The sequence below is a fragment of the Papio anubis genome, chromosome 9 (assembly GCF_008728515.1).
Source record: "Papio anubis isolate 15944 chromosome 9, Panubis1.0, whole genome shotgun sequence".
Lineage (NCBI taxonomy): Eukaryota > Metazoa > Chordata > Mammalia > Primates > Cercopithecidae > Papio > Papio anubis.
Window position 1 is genome coordinate 96,177,331 of NC_044984.1, and position 17,212 is coordinate 96,194,542.

The following is a 17,212-nucleotide window of genomic DNA, read 5'->3' on the forward strand; positions in this document are numbered from 1 at the left end:
GCCAACAGACATATGAAAAAATGCTCATCATCACTGGCCATCAGAGAAATGCAAATCAAAACCACAATGAGATACCATCTCACACCAGTTAGAATGGCGATCATTAAAAAGTCAGGAGACTTTTTTTTTTTTTTTTGAGATGGGGTCTTGCTCTGTTGCCCAGGCTGGAGTACAGTGGCACAACCTTAGCTCACTGCAACCTGTGCCTCCTGGGTAGAAGTGATTCTCCTGCCTCAGCTTTCCAATTAGCTGGGATTACAGGCATGTGCCACCACACTCAGCTAGTGTTTTGTATTTTTGGTAGAGATTGGATTTTGCCATGTTGGCCAGGCTGGTTTCAAATTTCTGATCTGAAGCGATCTGCTTACCATGGCCTCCCAAAGTGATGGAATTATAGGCATGAGCCACTGTACACTGTCAAATGGCCTTTTAAAGGGCATATTATACATATTGTTCTACAGCTTGTGGTATAAATATATTATCATTCAATAAGTCAGTATTTATTAATGATTTTCTATGTGCCAGATACTTGGCTAGGCTCTGGGGTTACAATGACAAGCAAAGCAAACACACTTCCTAACTCATCCTAGAAAAGCTTACTCTAATACAGCTTTTGAAACTATTTCTATAGTAGCAGTAATAATAACAATTAGTAGTAAAATATATAACAATTATTATTATAACAACAACATAACCATAAAGTTATTTATTGTGTGCCTACCATATTCCTGACAGTGTTCTAAGTACTTTCAATTATTAACAAGTTAACTCTATAAGGTGAGAACAACTGCAGTCCTTGTGTGGCAGAAGATGAGACTGAGACACAGAGAAATTAAGTAACTTGCCTAAGAACACAGAGCTAGTAAATGGCAGAGCTGGGGTATAAACCCAGGCAGCTCAGCAGTTTTTGTTGGCATTAACCAAGCCAGTGCCAAATTGGATTTTGTCAATAAAGTCCAGCTGTCCTTGACTTTAGCGGCCCTGTCTTTGGGCTTTTGGTGGACATCTGATGGTTCAAGACGTGGCCTGGAGCTTGGGATCACCATAGCCTTTCTAGCTACTCTGATCAGTCAGTTTCCGTTTGTAATGGTGTCTATGAGTACACATCCCCAGGTCTCCTCTATGTTCCTTCTTGGTTCCCACATATAATCTTTCTCAGGGGGTGTCACAGTGGGAAGCATAGGACGACAGTTAGCTATGGGTGTCCCTGAAAAGCCACATAGTGATTGAGTCTTCAAAACCACTGATTCTGAAGAGTAAGCAAGATTTGGGAAGAAAATCTGATTGTGGATTATGACAAAAATTATCTTTTTTGTTAAATAATCTATTTAGATTGGGCTGACTGCACAAATGACTCATGGAAAAAGATGTTCAATGGTGAAGTGGAGAAAATAACTACTTACCTTGAAGTCCTACCTTGACTGACTGCGCTAGTGCCTCTCTGTGCCCTGGAACATTCTGCCAAGGCTGTGTAGGTTCAGGCAGGTGGCAGTTTCCTGAGTGTTAGATTTCATTCATGATTAAAACAAGATGCCATATTTCAAAGCCTTGAACTGAGACTTAATTACCAACTATGAGTTTTCTATCACTGCCCAAAGGAGATGGGTTGGTGGTGCTTAACAAAGATGAAGTATGGCATAATAGGAATAATATTTATCCAAAATATTTTTAAAAATAAGTTTGTGTGGCTAGGTGCAGTGGCTCATGCCCGTAGTCCTAGCACTTTGGGAGGCCAAGGTGGGTGGGTCGTCTGAGATTAGGAGTTCAAGACCAGCCTGGCCAACATGGTGAAACCCTGTCTCACCTGTAGAAAATTAGCCGGGCGTGGTGGCGGGCACCTGTAATCCCAGCTACTTGGGAGGCTGAGGCGGGAGAATCGCTTGAACCTGGGAGATGGAGGTTGCAGTGAGCTGAGATTGTGCCATTGCACTCTAGCCTGTGCAACAAGAGCCAAACTCTGTCTCAAAAAAAAAAAAAAAAAAGGTTTGTGTTGAAGAAGGAGAAGGAGAGGAAGAGGAAGAGGAAGGAGAGGAAGAAGAAGAAGAGGAGGAGGAGGAGGAAGAAGAAAAGAAGCAGTAGTGAGTATAGAAAGGTCCTGCTCTAAGTAGGGTTGCAGTGTGGCCATACTTCATGATGTCTGTCGTTCATGCTATGGTGATGTGCTTACATGGTCACATGTGTACGTATCACCAGTGAGTCAACTGTGCTTTTCATTCCACCCATGGAAGTTTGTATAGACAATCTTACTGAGCAAAAGGCAATGAAAAGTCATGGTTCTACACTGTGATATATTGGAATTTTCACCCCAGTTTATGAAGTTTATTTTCAAATCCATAATCATCTAAGAATGAATACTTATCTGCCATGTATTTCAATCTTAGTGGGCCAAAATGGTTTGTTTCTTTGTTACTCCAGAAGGGAGATGACTGTTTTTTTCCACAGCCCTATGGAATTTACAATCTGTGATTGCTTTGTAAAAAGGAGAGTGCATATGTCATTGCATTAAACATGTGGTGTTTCCAAATATTCCATGATATTGGTGAGCACAATGGTGAGCATAATTTAATGGCATAGACCATGCTAGACCTAATTTGCAAGTATTGGATCTTAAACTTCAAGTGCAATGTATATGAAAACCAAGCTGAGCTTCGTAGCTCTTAAATGGTTATTTATTTTTTTAACGTGTGAGATGTTCAAGAGAAGAGTTCTCCATTACTTTCAGTGCTGCATGGAGGAAACTCAGCAATGGTTTCTTTCAGTTGTGAAGTTCCTTTCGTGTTGTACCCTCCACTGAACGCTCCACCTTTGAAGTACTCCAGTTTTGTGGGTTTGTTAATTTTTACCTACAAATTTACTTGCTGTATTTTGCAATTTAAATGATTTTGGTTTGTTTTAAAATCTGAGAAAGTGGCCTGATTAAAAAACTCATTTTACATAGAAGTCACCAGTCAGTAGAACAAAAGCTTAGACTAACTTGCCTATGAGTGTTGATCTGTGTATTTGGTTTCATGTATGTGATGATCCTTTTTGGGGCTGTGTTTTGCTTTGTTTCGAGGGATCTTGGAGTAGATTTCAGGTTCCTGAAGCTAATTTATTTTAGAGGAATTTTGTTTTAAAAAATAAGATTATTGGCTGGGTGTGGTGGCTCAATGTCTTTTTCCCTTAAACTGGAAATAAATCTATATCTGTTAGAAATAATGTAGCCTAAGAAATGTAAATTTGGCCAGGCATGGTGGCTCACACCTGTAATCCCAGCACTTTGGGAGGCCAAGGCAGGTGGATCACCTGAAGTCAGGCGTTCGAGACTAGCCTGGCCAACACAGTGAAACCCCGTCTCTACTAAACATACAAAACTTAGCTGGGCATGGTGGTGTGCTCCTGTAATCCCAGCTACTAGGGAGGCTGAGGCAGGAGAATAGCTTAAACATGTAAGGCGGAGGTTGCAGTGAGCTGAGATCGTGCCACTGCCCTGCAACCTGGGTTACAGAGCAAGACTCTATCTCAAAAAAAAAAAAAAAAGAAAGAAAAAAAAAGAAAAAGAAAATCCAAAACCAATTAAAGCTTTATTTTGAAGAATGACAAATCTAGATTCTATTTTTAAAATTTGTGTTTTTGTTTTTGTGGCTTGTTTTGAGACAGGGTCTCACTCCGTCACCCAGGCTGGGATGCAGTGATTTGATCTCAGCTCACTGGAACTTCTGCCTCCTAAGCTCCAGCGATCCTGCCATCTCAGCCTCCCAGATAGCTGGGAATATAGGCATGTGCCTCCATGCTCGGCTAATTTCTTGTGTGTGTGTGTGTGTGTGTGTGTGTGTGTGGTGTGTGTGTTTGTTTTTCTAGAGATGGGGTCTCACCATGTCGCCCAGGCTGGTCTGGAACTCTTGGGCTGAAGCGATCTGCCCACCTGGGCTTCCCAAAGTGCTAGGCTTATAGGCATGAGCCACCACACCCAGCCCTGAAAAAATGTTTGAAACTCATATATGTTTAAGTATGTGATGTATCTGTTATTAAATTAAACACTAAAAGACAAAGACAAACAACACATGTTAATGCCTCAGGACTCCAAATCTCAGTGTCAACTCAGCCTGTGTTGAGTGGTCCTTGAATGCCTCTGGGTATTCTTCTTTCCCCAGTGCCCAGCTACTTCAGTAAATGACCACTGGTCTTTTTGATAAAGGACTGAAAATCATTACAGAATATACTCAAGATGATGTTTCAGGGTTCTTTATTCTGGTGAACTGGCCACCTCTTCAGTCCCCCAGTACCAGGTCTGAAAATTGACTTAGGTTCAACATCAGGGCAAGAGATCCTGATTTTCTTTTGGGTGACCACCCCCAATTTTGTCAAATGCAGTTTATTAACCATTATACACCTACTGCTAAGCCCAGGGACTGACACATAGTAAGTACTCAAAAATATTTGTTGAATGAATGAATGATGCTTGGCATTTCAGAGACATAAAAGTTTAGGGTGGTATACAAAACCTCAATCAATCAGTGATTATTGAAATGTTTATTGTTTCATTAAGTATTCTACTTGACCTACAGGGAAAACATAGAGACCTACAGGGAAACATAAAAAACATAGCCTCTGGAATCAATCAGTGTGATTTGATATCAAGTCTCGTCTTATCATTTCTAAGTCTCAGTTTCCTCATGTGTAAAGTGGGTATAATGATAACTTACAAGGCTGCTGTGTGGATCACATGAGATAATGCACATAAAGATCTCATCACGGTGCCTGATACATAGCAAGTGTTATAAGGTTAAAATTTTATTTATTCATTTTGTTATTTTATTATTAGTAGTTTTTGAGACAGTGTTCCTCCGTCACCCAGGCTGAAGTGCAGTGATGTGATCTCAGCTCACTGAAACTCTGTTTCCTGGGTTCCAGCGATTCTCCTGCCTCAGCCTTCTGAGTAGCTGGGATCACAGGCCTGTACCCCTACGCCCAGCCAATTTTTTTTTTTTGAGACGGAGTTTCGCTCTTTGTTGCCCAGGCTGGAGTGCAGTGGTGCAATCTACGCTCACTGCAACCTCTGCCTCCCGGGTTCAAGCAATTCTCCTGTCTCAGCCTCCTGAGTAGCTGGGATTACAAGCTCCCACCACCACGCCGAGCTCATTTTTGTATTTTTAGTGAGGCAGGGTTTCACCACGTTGGCCAGGCTGCTCAAACTCCTGACCTCAGGTGAGGCGCTTGCCTTGGCCTCCCAAAGTTCTGGGATTACAGGTGTGAGCCACCACAGCTGGCCAATTTTTTTTGTATTTTTAGTAGAGACAGGTTTTGCCATGTTGGCCCGGCTGGTCTCGAACTCCCGGCCTCAAGTGATCCACCTGCCTTTGCCTCCCAAAATACTGGGATTAATAGATGTGAGCCACCATGCCTGGCATAAGGTTAAAAATTTAAATACCACTACTCACATATGCCACAACTGTTACTCCTTTGTCTCTGCTTATAATTGATCTAAACATTCTCACTAAACCCCACCCTGTTTGGTTGGAGGGAGGAGGGAGACAGAGAAGTAGGATGCCACAGGAGTTAAACTTGTCAGATGAGGGTCCCTTAGTCTCTGCAAGATGGTTAAGACCATCTCCTGCTGGGTAAATATGAAATAATCTAATATTTAACTCCACATCAGAGCCATTTCATCCTTCTTTCTCTTACTTTTCAAGGTGTCAGGGTTCCACGGGCAAGCCATGTGTGCTCTTGGCAGGAAGAGGGAACCCTATTATCCATAAATGAGTCTCTCCATAGGCTTTGGAATCCTTGTGGGCTTCAAGGTTTTTGCTCAACTTAGTATTGATACCCTGGTTATGCTCAGCCACTGGGACACTGGGGACATTTGCTGCTGGAGTGTGTGGTATGACTATTGGTCTGTCCTCTTGGTTGGCGTATATTAGTCTGTTCTTACACTGCTAATAAAGACATACCTGAGACTGGGTAATTTATAAAGGAAAGAGGTTTAATTGACTCAGTTCCACATGGCTGGGAGGCCTCACTATCATGGTGGTAGGCGAATGAGGAGCAAAGCCATGTCTTACATGGTGGCAGGCAAGAGAGCTTGTTCAGGAAAACTGTCCTTTATAAAACCATCAGATCTTGAGAGACTTATTCACTACCACAGGAACAGTATGGGTGAAAATGCCCCAAGATTCAATTATCTCCACCTGTCCCTGCCCTTGACATCTGGGGATTGTTACAATTCAAGCTGAGATTTGGGTGAGGACACAGCCAAACCATATCAGTTGTGGTAGGGCCCATTGATCTACAAATACGACTTGACCTCACCTTTGCATCCCTTCAAGACTCAGCCACTGTCTCCCTCAGACATGTGGCAGAGGTTATCAGGTCCCTGTCTACCCAATTCCTCATGGTGACCCAATGGCAGGTCACACTCAATTACCTTCCAGTTCCCCAAAAAGGATGCTGGAAAGGGGACTTTTGACTCTCTTCTGAGTCATCAAGGGAGGTCTGCACTAATTAGGCTACCGTTACATCACTGTAGGCCTAGGTGCACTCTGCAGTGGTGTTCTCTCCATTTCAAAACAAGAGGTCAGGCTAAATCTGTCTTTACATATATTTTCTCCCCTCAACATAAACTGGGTTTTCCCTTTTCTAATCAATTACTGATGCAGGATTTTTTACTCCTTAGCGCAGCTAGGTCTGGGTCCTCATCTCACCACCAGGAAGAATTAGGCATGCAGACACTTGAAGAGTGAGAGGAGTAGAATTTATTAAGTGAAAGGAAAGCTCTCAGCAAAAAAAGGGGACTTGAAAGCAGGTTACTGGTTGCTGCCCCTTTCACAGTCGCATACCAAGGCTTAAGGCATGAATTTCTGGTGACTCCACTCTGTCTTTCCAGTGCTCATGCAGGCCCTTGGACTGAGCAGTTCCATATTGATCTATTTCCCTTACTGCGTATGTGTTAAGGAACGGAATTTTCCACTGCAGGCATGTTTAGGCAAGCTCCCTGTGCAAGTTCCCTTATCTGAGCAAAACATCTGGTGTAAGCACTTGTGGGGTGGGTGGGAGGTTCTCAGGGGACCCTTCCCTTACTGTCTGCCTAAAGCAAGCTGGCTAACTCTTATCATTACAATCCCTTGAGTTTCGACAGGGAGAAGGAGCTATGTATAAAGCAAGGGTCTTGGTGTCTAATCTCTTCCTGCACATCTTCTACATCCTGCACCACTAGACCAGAGGAAGGCTTCCCTCTGGGTAGACGTCCCTTTTAGAAATTTTTTTTCCTTAACCTAAAGCTAGTTCTTCTCTTTCTTTTCCCTGAAGCAATAAGCATCTCCTAGTCTTAAAGTGAGGAATGTTTGCAAGAACAGGAAAAAGATTATAGAGAAAAAACTATTTGGGGAGTTTATATTTATATCACCCTTTAACTATCAAATTTGAGTGTCCTGAAATTTGAGTGCCTCTCTTCTATTTTTAGATTAATTGTGCAAAATCAAGAGTACATGTTTTTACATAGCTAAGATATAATATGATATGGTCTTGCCGTGTCCCCACCCAAATCTCATTTGAACTATAGCTCCCGTAATCCCTACGTGTCATGGGAGGGACCTAGTGGGAGGTAATTGAATCATGGAGGCAGTTACCTTCATGCTGTTCTCATGACAGTGAGTTCTCACCAGATCTGATGGTTTTAAAGGGCTTCCCCCAACACCGCCTTCACTCTGCACTTCTTGCCGCCACCAGATGAAGAAGGACATGTTTACTTCCCCTTCTGCCATGATTGTGTTTCCTGAGGCCTCCCCTGCCCTGTGGAACTGTGAGCCAGTTAAACCTCTTTCCTTTAAAAATTTCCCAGGCTCAGGTATGTCCTTACAGCAGCATGAGAAGAGACTAACACATAATATTTAAATTTTGATCATGAAACATTGGAGCTCAATACATATTAATGATGATATAGTAATGACAGAATTGAGCAAAAACACAGAAAACTGCACTTGATAGGACTTGGAATACATTCTGCCACAAAGATCTGTTTATAAAAAATAAACATAAAAAAGTAATCAGAATACTTAATGCTTCAGATTTTGGTCTGCTGATGAGTAATTTGAGCCAATCTTAAATAAGATTTATCTTATTTTAATTCTTTTTTTTTAAGTTGGAGTCTTGTTCTGTCACCCAGGCTGGAGTGTAGTGGCATGATCTTAGCTCACTGCAACCTCGGCTTCCCGGGCTCAAGTGATTCTCCTGCCTCAGCCTCTTGACAGCTGGGACTACAGGTGCACAACACCACGCATGGCTAATTTTTGTATTTTTAGTAGAAACGGGGTTTCACCCTGTTGGCCAGCTGGTCTCAAACTCCTGACCTCAAGTGATACTCCCCCTTCAGCCTCCCAAACTGCTGGGATTACAGGTGTGAGCCACTGCCCCCGGCTTCTTATTTTAATTCTTTAACCAAAGAAATGTGAGGACAAAGGTCCTGGATAAGACCATAAAACCTGGATTATGATCATTATGATGGAGACTGATACTAAATAGCATATGAGTATGCACATGTTACCTCTCTGGTTTTACAGTTTCCTCTTGTGCAAATCCAAGACATTAGACCAGATGACCACTAAGGAACTTTTCTGTAGATCTATAATTTTTTCTGAAATGCTCAGATGGCTCATTGTCCATAAATGTGTCAGCCAGCTGAGTTATTCATTGAGTCACATGTTAACCTCTTACTGGAACTGCAATGCATTGCAGTGCTATTATGTAACTCTCCAGTCCCTTAGAATTGGGGTCGTTATAATTGGCCAGAATGGAAAGAACTCCTGAATGATACATCCGGTCTAAGCACAGCCACATGAATTATGTGGCTGAGATTGGTAAACCTGAAAATTTTCTGAGAAGTAAACACATTTTTGTTACTATTAATTCCTTCCTCCTCCTCCTGCTTTTGCGTCATCACTTACTTCTGCTTTGTCTTCATATTCTCTCTTAGAAAGCATTCTGTCCTAACCCCCAAATGTATCTCTTCATTTTGTCTTCTTGTGCTTCTCCAACTGTCTTCTTGGAATAGAAGTTTGAACCTACTGCTTTATTTTTCAGTTCCATGCAATCCAGCTTCTATCTGTACCACTCTCCTGAAATTCCTACAAAGATTGCCAGTGACTGCTTATCTGCCCACACCAATCTCTTCTTTTCCCCTTTGCGCTTGATTCCACTGCAGCATTTGCTCTTTGGTAATCTCTCATATACCACCCCCTTTCCACTGATGTTTCCCAAGTCAATTTCCAACTATCTAGCAGTTGTCTCCACTGAGGTGTCCTACAGACATCTCAAACTGTTGGATGTCTAAAACCAAATTCATAATCCTTCCGACTTCTTCTATTCCCTGGCTAAATGAATGATTAATATTCACTGAGCCTTATTTATTTATTTATTTATTTATTTATTTATTTATTTATTTTGAGACAGTCTCACTCTGTCACCTAGGTTGGAGTTCAGTGTCACCATCTTGGCTCACTGCAACCTCCACCTCCCGAATTCAAGCAATTGTCATGTCTCAGCCTCCCAAGTAGCTGGGATTACAGATGTGCACCACCATGCTGGCCTAAATTTTGTATTATTTTTAGTAGAGACCGGGTTTCACAATGTTAGCCAGGCTGGTCTGGAACTCTTGGCCTCAAGTGATCCGCCCACCTCAGACTCCCAGAGTGTTGGGTGTACAGGCACTAGACACGGCGCCCAGTTCATTGAGCCTTTCAAACTAGAACTAACTCCTCCTCTTCTTCAACTTTTCTTTTTTTTTTTTTTTTAGTCTGGCTCTGTCGCCCAGGCTGGAGTGCGGTGGCCGGATCTCAGCTCACTGCAAGCTCCGCCTCCCGGGTTCACGCCATTCTCCTGCCTCAGCCTCCCGAGTAGCTGGGACCACAGGCGCCCGCCACTTCGCCCGGCTAGTTTTTTGTATTTTTTAGTAGAGACGGGGTTTCACCTTGTTAGCCAGGATGGTCTCGATCTCCTGACCTCGTGATCCGCCCGTCTCGGCCTTGTATCTCTCTTACTCTGCTCATCCAATTGGCCAGCAAATCCTTTTTCTCTATCCACAATCTACTACCTTACATTAGGTTTTTAGTATTTCTTAAAAGGACCCTCCTGATGTTAATCGTTAATGCTATCTCTAGTCCAATCTATCCAAGGGTTGCTGGAGTTATCACCACAAAATAATAAACTTGATGACGACACCACCCTACTCATGAGCTCTCCTTATTGCTCTCAGGGCAAAATCCAACCTCCTTAGCATGTTACACAAGGCCCTTTACAAGGTCATCACCACCGATCTCCCCAGTGTTATCCTCATGTGTTCCAGTCACACTGGACCACTTATTCCCTTGACAAATCAAGTTCATTTGAACACCATGACCTTGAATTCAGGCACTGAGTATTTTCTTTCCATATCGTTGATCACAAAGCACAATGACAAATTGTACATCCTTAATCAACGTTTGAATGAATTAATCATGGATCCTGGATGGTGGTTTCTGAATAAGACATTAATAATAATAATTATTATTATCACATTTTTTTGAGACAAAGTCTCTCTGTGTCTCCCAGGCTGGAGTGCGGTGGCTTGATCTGGGCTCACCACAACCTCTGCTCCCGGGTTCAAGTGATTCTCCTCCCTCAGCCTCCTGAGTAGCTGGGACTACAGGTGCATGCCACCACGCCCGACTTATTTTTGTATTTTTGGTAGAGATGGGGTTTCACCATTTTGGCCAGTCTGGTCTTGAACTCCTGACCTCAAGTGATCCACCTGCCTTGGCCTCCCAAAGTGCTGGAATTACAGGCATGAGCCACGGTACCCAGCAAGATATTAATTATTAAGTAGAAGAATTATGAAAGAAACCCCTCCCTTAAAAGAATCCCCCTCCCTTTTTCCTTGAGCAGGGAAGCAAACAATTACCTTCTAAGCTTTTTGTCATTATTGTAGCCACTTTCAAATCTTGTCCAATTCATGTCAGACTATAAAAAGAAAAACAACTGTGGCCGGGGGTGGCTCATGCCTGTAATCTCAGCACTTTAGGAGGCCGAGGCGGGTAGATCATTTGAGATCAGGAGTTTGAGACCAGACTGGGCAACATGGTGAAACCCCTATTCTACTGAAAACACAAAAATTATCCAGGCATGGTGGTGGGCACCTGTAGTCCCAGCTACGTGGGAAGCTGAGTGGGGGAGAATCGCTTGAACCTGGGAGGCAGAGGTTGCAGTGAGCCAAGATCACGCCACTGCACTCCAGCCTGGACAACAGTGAGACTCTGTCTCAACAAACAAACAAGCAAAAACCTGACAAAGTCTTTTCCTCCTTCTGTAATATATTCACTATGTGGAGAGAGAAATCAATGAGATCTTTGTGAACGGGAGTATCATAATCAGTTTGTCTGCAGATAATGACAACTAAAACATGAACTGCGCCTTGTAGGAAAACCCTACGTAGAATTGTTGAAGTAAATAGAGATTTATGATTAGCTAAACTGAGAAAGTTAGACCATATGAGTTCCTATATTCTTGAGGTAATTTAGAAACCATTCATAAGGGGAAGGGAGAAAAACAAAAAAAATCCTGACCTCTTAAAACTTACAAGAATTTCTCACGTTGTCATAATGGAAATTCCCAAATTTCTCAAACGCGTTTTTTTTTCCTTCATCTCTGGTAGCATGAAAACATCTGCCAAAAAATATGAAACTTAAGATGTATTTAATTCCATTGCCCAAACTTGTAATAACTTGTAATAATCAGGTTCTCCTTACAACAGTCAGGTGTCATTCCCACAAAGGGCACTGGTGCTCTCTCCCTTTGAGCAATGAAATTTTTTTTTTTTTTTTGAGATGGAGTCTCGCTCTGTTGCCCAGGCTGGAGTGTAGAGGCGCGATCTCGGCTCACTGCAAGCTCCACCTCCTGGGTTCATGCCATTCTCCTGCCTCAGCCTCCCAAGTAGCTGGGACTACAGGTACCTGCCACCACACCCGGCTAATTTTTTGTATTTTTAATAGAGACGGGGTTTCACCGTGTTAGCCAGGATGGTCTCGATCTCCTGACCTCGTGATCCACCCACCTCGGCCTCCCAGAGTGCTGGGATTACAGGCGTGAACCACCGCTCCTAGTCGAGTAATGAAAAATTTTAAACCTTTGCTTCTTCCTTCTGATGTCTGTACTCTTAGGGTTAACAGTACCTCATGAGGTGCTACTATGCTGCTGGTACCTACAAATGTATAGCATCAGATTCTCTAGGTAATAGTGTCTACTATCGAGCATGCATCTATCTGTACATATGTTTTCAGTAAACATGTATTAACCACTTATTTTGTGCTGGTGCTTGGCACTGGAAATAGAAATATATGAAATTCGATTCCTGTTCACAATGTTTAGAGTCTAGAGTCTACCCACTAGGTTGACAAGTTGACATTGTGAAATATGTAATAGAAAGAGCCTGAGGATACAGAGAAGTGACACAGAGGTCACACTTTGGGGCTGTTAGGAAAGGCTTCCTGAAGAAGGCTATTGCTGAGGAGAATATAATCCGCAAGCGTTTATTAAGTGCCTATGTCAAGCTCAGCTCCAAGCCCGGGAACACAGCAGTGAATAAAGGAGAAAGATATTCCTACCTGCATGGAGCTTACATTCTAGGAGAATAACCTGAAGAAAGAACAGAAGCTTGGCGTATGAATGATCTACAAAGAAATGAACAGCATATCTTTGGAGGTTGGTTATATACAAGTAAGTATAGCTCAGAAAAGTTTCCAGCTCGCTGTGTGATCTCTGTGTTATCCAAAACTCATTGAGAACATGTTGAAGCGTCCCCAGTTTCTATAGAGGAGTGCTTCCCTCCACACCTGCGGACAGGGCCTAGAATCCATTCACAGGTGAGGGGCCTCTGTCATGAAAAAGACACGTGCAGGTGCATATGTGCACTCAATCACAGAGACACACACACACATGCACACACACACAGGGTGAGCCATTCATTCACATGGTGACCACCGACACTGCACTGGCTGGTCCCAGTCTTGACATCCCCATTGTGACAATGCTTAATGCCAGAAGCAGGAATAGAAGGAAGAGATTCTACCTGGTCCCTACCCTCAAGAGCTTGTTTTAAGTTTCTTCCCATCACAAAAGGGAGAGGAGAAGTTGTAATATTTATGGTGTTTTTTTAAAGAGACAGTACGCCCTAGTATGTGTGCCCCTTTTTTTCAGAGCAATGGTTATGTACACTCACTCAAATAAACTTACTTAAGTGTTTCAAAGGACTCTTGGATGGAGGATGGTAACATCTACTTGGGTGTAATGATCCCTATGATCTTGCAATTTAAAAATATAGTATCACGATTTTTTTCAAAAGATATAAAGATGTGGGCAGGGTGTGGTGGCTCACACCCATAATCCCACCAGTTTGAGAGGACAAGGTGGGAGGATTGCTTGAGCCCATAAAGTCAAGACCAGCCTGGGAAACATAGTGAGATGCTGTCTCTATTAAAATAAGTAAATAAATAAATAAAGGTGTGAGTCTGAATGCATTCCCTCCCTCCTTTCATTTCCCCTTCCCGTTTCCCTTCCCCTCCCCTCCCCTCCTTTCCTTCCCTTCCATTCCCTTCCCTTCCTTTCCCTTCCCTTCTCTTCCCTTCCCTTCTCCTTCTCCTTCCCCTCCCCTCCCCTCCCCTCCCCTTCCCTTTCCTTCCATTCCCTTCCCTTCCTTCCTTCCTTCCTCCCTCCATTCCTTCCCTTCCTTATTTCTTTATTGAACACATACTATATATCCAGTGTAAAAAAATTAGGCATACAGATTTTTTATTTTTATTTTTATTTTTTTATTTTTATTTATTTATTATTATTATTATACTTTAAGTTCTAGGGTGCACGTGCATAACGTGCAGGTTTGTTACATATGTATATTTGTGCCATGTTGGTGTGCTGCACCCATCAACTCGTCAGCACCCATCAACTCGTCATTTGCATCAGGTATAACCCCCAGTGCAATCCCTCCCCCCGCTCCCCCCCCCCCCATGAACATGCGGTGTTTGGTTTTCTGTTCTTTTTTTTTTTTTTTTTTTTTGAGGCGGAGTCTCGCTCTGTCACCCAGGCCGGAGTGCAATGGCCGGATCTCAGCTCACTGCAAGCTCCGCCTGCCGGGTTTACGCCATTCTCCTGCCTCACCTCCCGAGTAGCTGGGACTACAGGCGCCTGCCACCTCGCCCGGCTAGGTTTTTTTTTTTTTTTTTTGTATTTTTTAGTAGAGACGGGGTTTCACCGTGTTAACCAGGATGGTCTCGATCTCCTGACCTCATGATCCACCCGTCTCGGCCTCCCAAAGTGCTGGGATTACAGGCTTGAGCCACCGCGCCCGGCCTGGTTTTCTGTTCTTGTGATAGTTTGCTAAGAATGATGGTTTCCAGCTGCATCCATGTCCCTACAAAGGACACAAACTCATCCTTTTTTACGGCTGCATAGTATTCCATGGTGTATATGTGCCACATTTTCTTAATCCAGTCTGTCACTGATGGACATTTGGGTTGATTCCAAGTCTTTGCTATTGTGAATAGTGCCGCAATAAACATACGTGTGCATGTGTCTTTAGAGCAGCATGATTTATAATCCTTTGGGTATATACCCAGTAATGGGATGGCTGGGTCATATGGTACATCTAGTTCTAGATCCTTGAGGAATCGCCATACTGTTTTCCATAATGGTTGAACTAGTTTACAATCCCACCAACAGTGTAAAAGTGTTCCTATTTCTCCACATCCTTTCCAGCACCTGTTGTTTCCTGACTTTTTAATGATTGCCATTCTAAATGGTGGGAGATGGTATCTCATTGTGGTTTTGATTTGCATTTCCCTGATGGCCAGTGATGATGAGCATTTTTTCATGTGTCTGTTGGCTGTATGAATGTCTTCTTTTGAGACATGTCTGTTCATATCCTTTGCCCACTTTTTGATGGGGTTGTTTGTTTTTTTCTTGTAAAATTGGAAAAAACTGCTTTAAAGTTCATATGGAACCAAAAAAGAGCCCGCATCTCCAAGACAATCCTAAGTCAAAAGAACAAAGCAGGAGGCATCACGCTACCTGACTTCAAACTATACTACAAGGCTACAGTAACCAAAACAGCATGGTACTGGTACCAAAACAGAGATATAGACCAATGGAACAGAACAGAGTCCTCAGAAATAATGCCACACATCTACAGCCATCTGATCTTTGACAAACCTGAGAGAAACAAGAAATGGGGAAAGGATTCCCTATTTAATAAATGGTGCTGGGAAAATTGGCTAGCCATAAGTAGAAAGCTGAAACTGGATCCTTTCCTTACTCCTTATACGAAAATTAATTCAAGATGGATTAGAGACTTAAATGTTAGACCTAATACCATAAAAACCCTAGAGGAAAACCTAGGTAGTACCATTCAGGACATAGGCATGGGCAAAGACTTCATGTCTAAAACACCAAAAGCAACGGCAGCAAAAGCCAAAATTGACAAATGGGATCTAATTAAACTAAAGAGCTTCTGCACAGCAAGAAACTACCATCAGAGTGAACAGGCAACCTACAGAATGGGAGAAAATTTTTGCAATCTACTCATCTGACAAAGGGCTAATATCCAGAACCTACAAAGAACTCAAACAAATTTTTTTTTTTTTTTTAACGGAATCTTGCTCTGTCTCCCAGGCTGGAGTGCAATGGCAAGATCTCGGCTCACTGCAAGATCTGCCTCCCGCGTTCACACCATTCTCCCGTCTCAGCCTCCTGAGTAGCTGGGACTACAGGCGCCTGCCACCATGCCCGGCTAATTTTTTTGTATTTTCAGTAGAGATGGGGTTTCACTGTGTTAGCCAGGATGGTCTCTATCTCCTGACCTCGTGATTCGCCCACCTCAGCCTCCCAGGCATATAGATATTTTTATGAATGAAAATAAAAGGGGCTGGGCGTGGTGGCTCAAGCCTGTAATCCCAGCACTTTGGGAGGCCGAGGTGGGTGGATCACGAGGTCAGGAGGTCGAGACCATCCTGGCTAACACGGTGAAACCCTATCTCTATTAAAAATACAAAAAAATTAGCCGGGCGTGGTGGCAGGCGCCTGTAGTCCCAGCTACTCGGGAGGCTGAGGCAGGAGAATGTCACGAACCTGGGAGGTGGAGCTTGCAGTAAGCCGAGATCGTGCCACTGTACTCCAGCCTGGGCGACAGAGCGAGACTCCATCTAAAAAAAAAAAAAAAAGAAAAAAGAAAAGAAAAGGGGGAATCATATGGTTCCAGATGACATTGCTAATAATTTGGTGTATCGTTTTACAGATTCATTCTTCATGCTTATTTTTCATAAATTAAACACATGCATTCTATTTTACAAAGTAAGAATAATACTATACATCAGGGGTCCCCAACCCCTAAACCATGGACCAGTACCATCTGTGGCCTGTTAGGAACCAGGCTGCGCAGCAGGCGGTGAGCAAGCAAAGCTTCATCTGTATTTACAGCCACTCCCCATCGCTCATATGACCACCTGAGCCACGCCTCCTGTCAGATCAGTGGCAGCATTAGATCCTCATAGCAGCATGAACCCTATTGTGAACTCTGCATACCAGGGATCTAGGTTGTGTGCTCCTTATGAGAATCTAATGTTTGATGATCTGTCACTATCTCCCATCACCCCCAGATGCGACTGTGTAGTTGCAGGAAAACAAGCTCAGGGCTCCCACTGATTCTACATTATGGTGAGTTGTATAATCATTTTTTTTTTTTTTTTTTTTTTTGAGACGGAGTCTCGCTTCTGTCGTGCCCAGGTTGGAGGCAGTGGCCGGATCTCAGCTCTCACTGCAAGCTCACTTCCCAGGTTCACGACCGCCTCAGCTCTCCCGAGTAGCTGGGACTACAGCGCTCACCACCTCGCTAGTTTTTGTATTTCTTTTTTTTTTTTTTTTTTTTTTTTGAGATGGAGTCTCTCATTAGTCACCTAGGCTGGGGTGCAGGCCGGATCTCAGCTCACTGCAAGCTCACTTCCCGGTTCATGCCATTCTCCTGCCTCAGCCTCCCGTAGCTGGGACAGCAGGCCAGCCACCAAGGGCCCAGCTGTTTTCTTTGTATTTTTAGTAGAGACGGGTTTCACCAGAAAGCAGCCTGTGGGATGGTCTCGGACCCCGAGCTGATCCGCCTGCCTCGCCTCCCAAAGTGCTGGGATTACAGGCGTGAGAGCCACCGCTACCGGCCGCTTTTTGTATT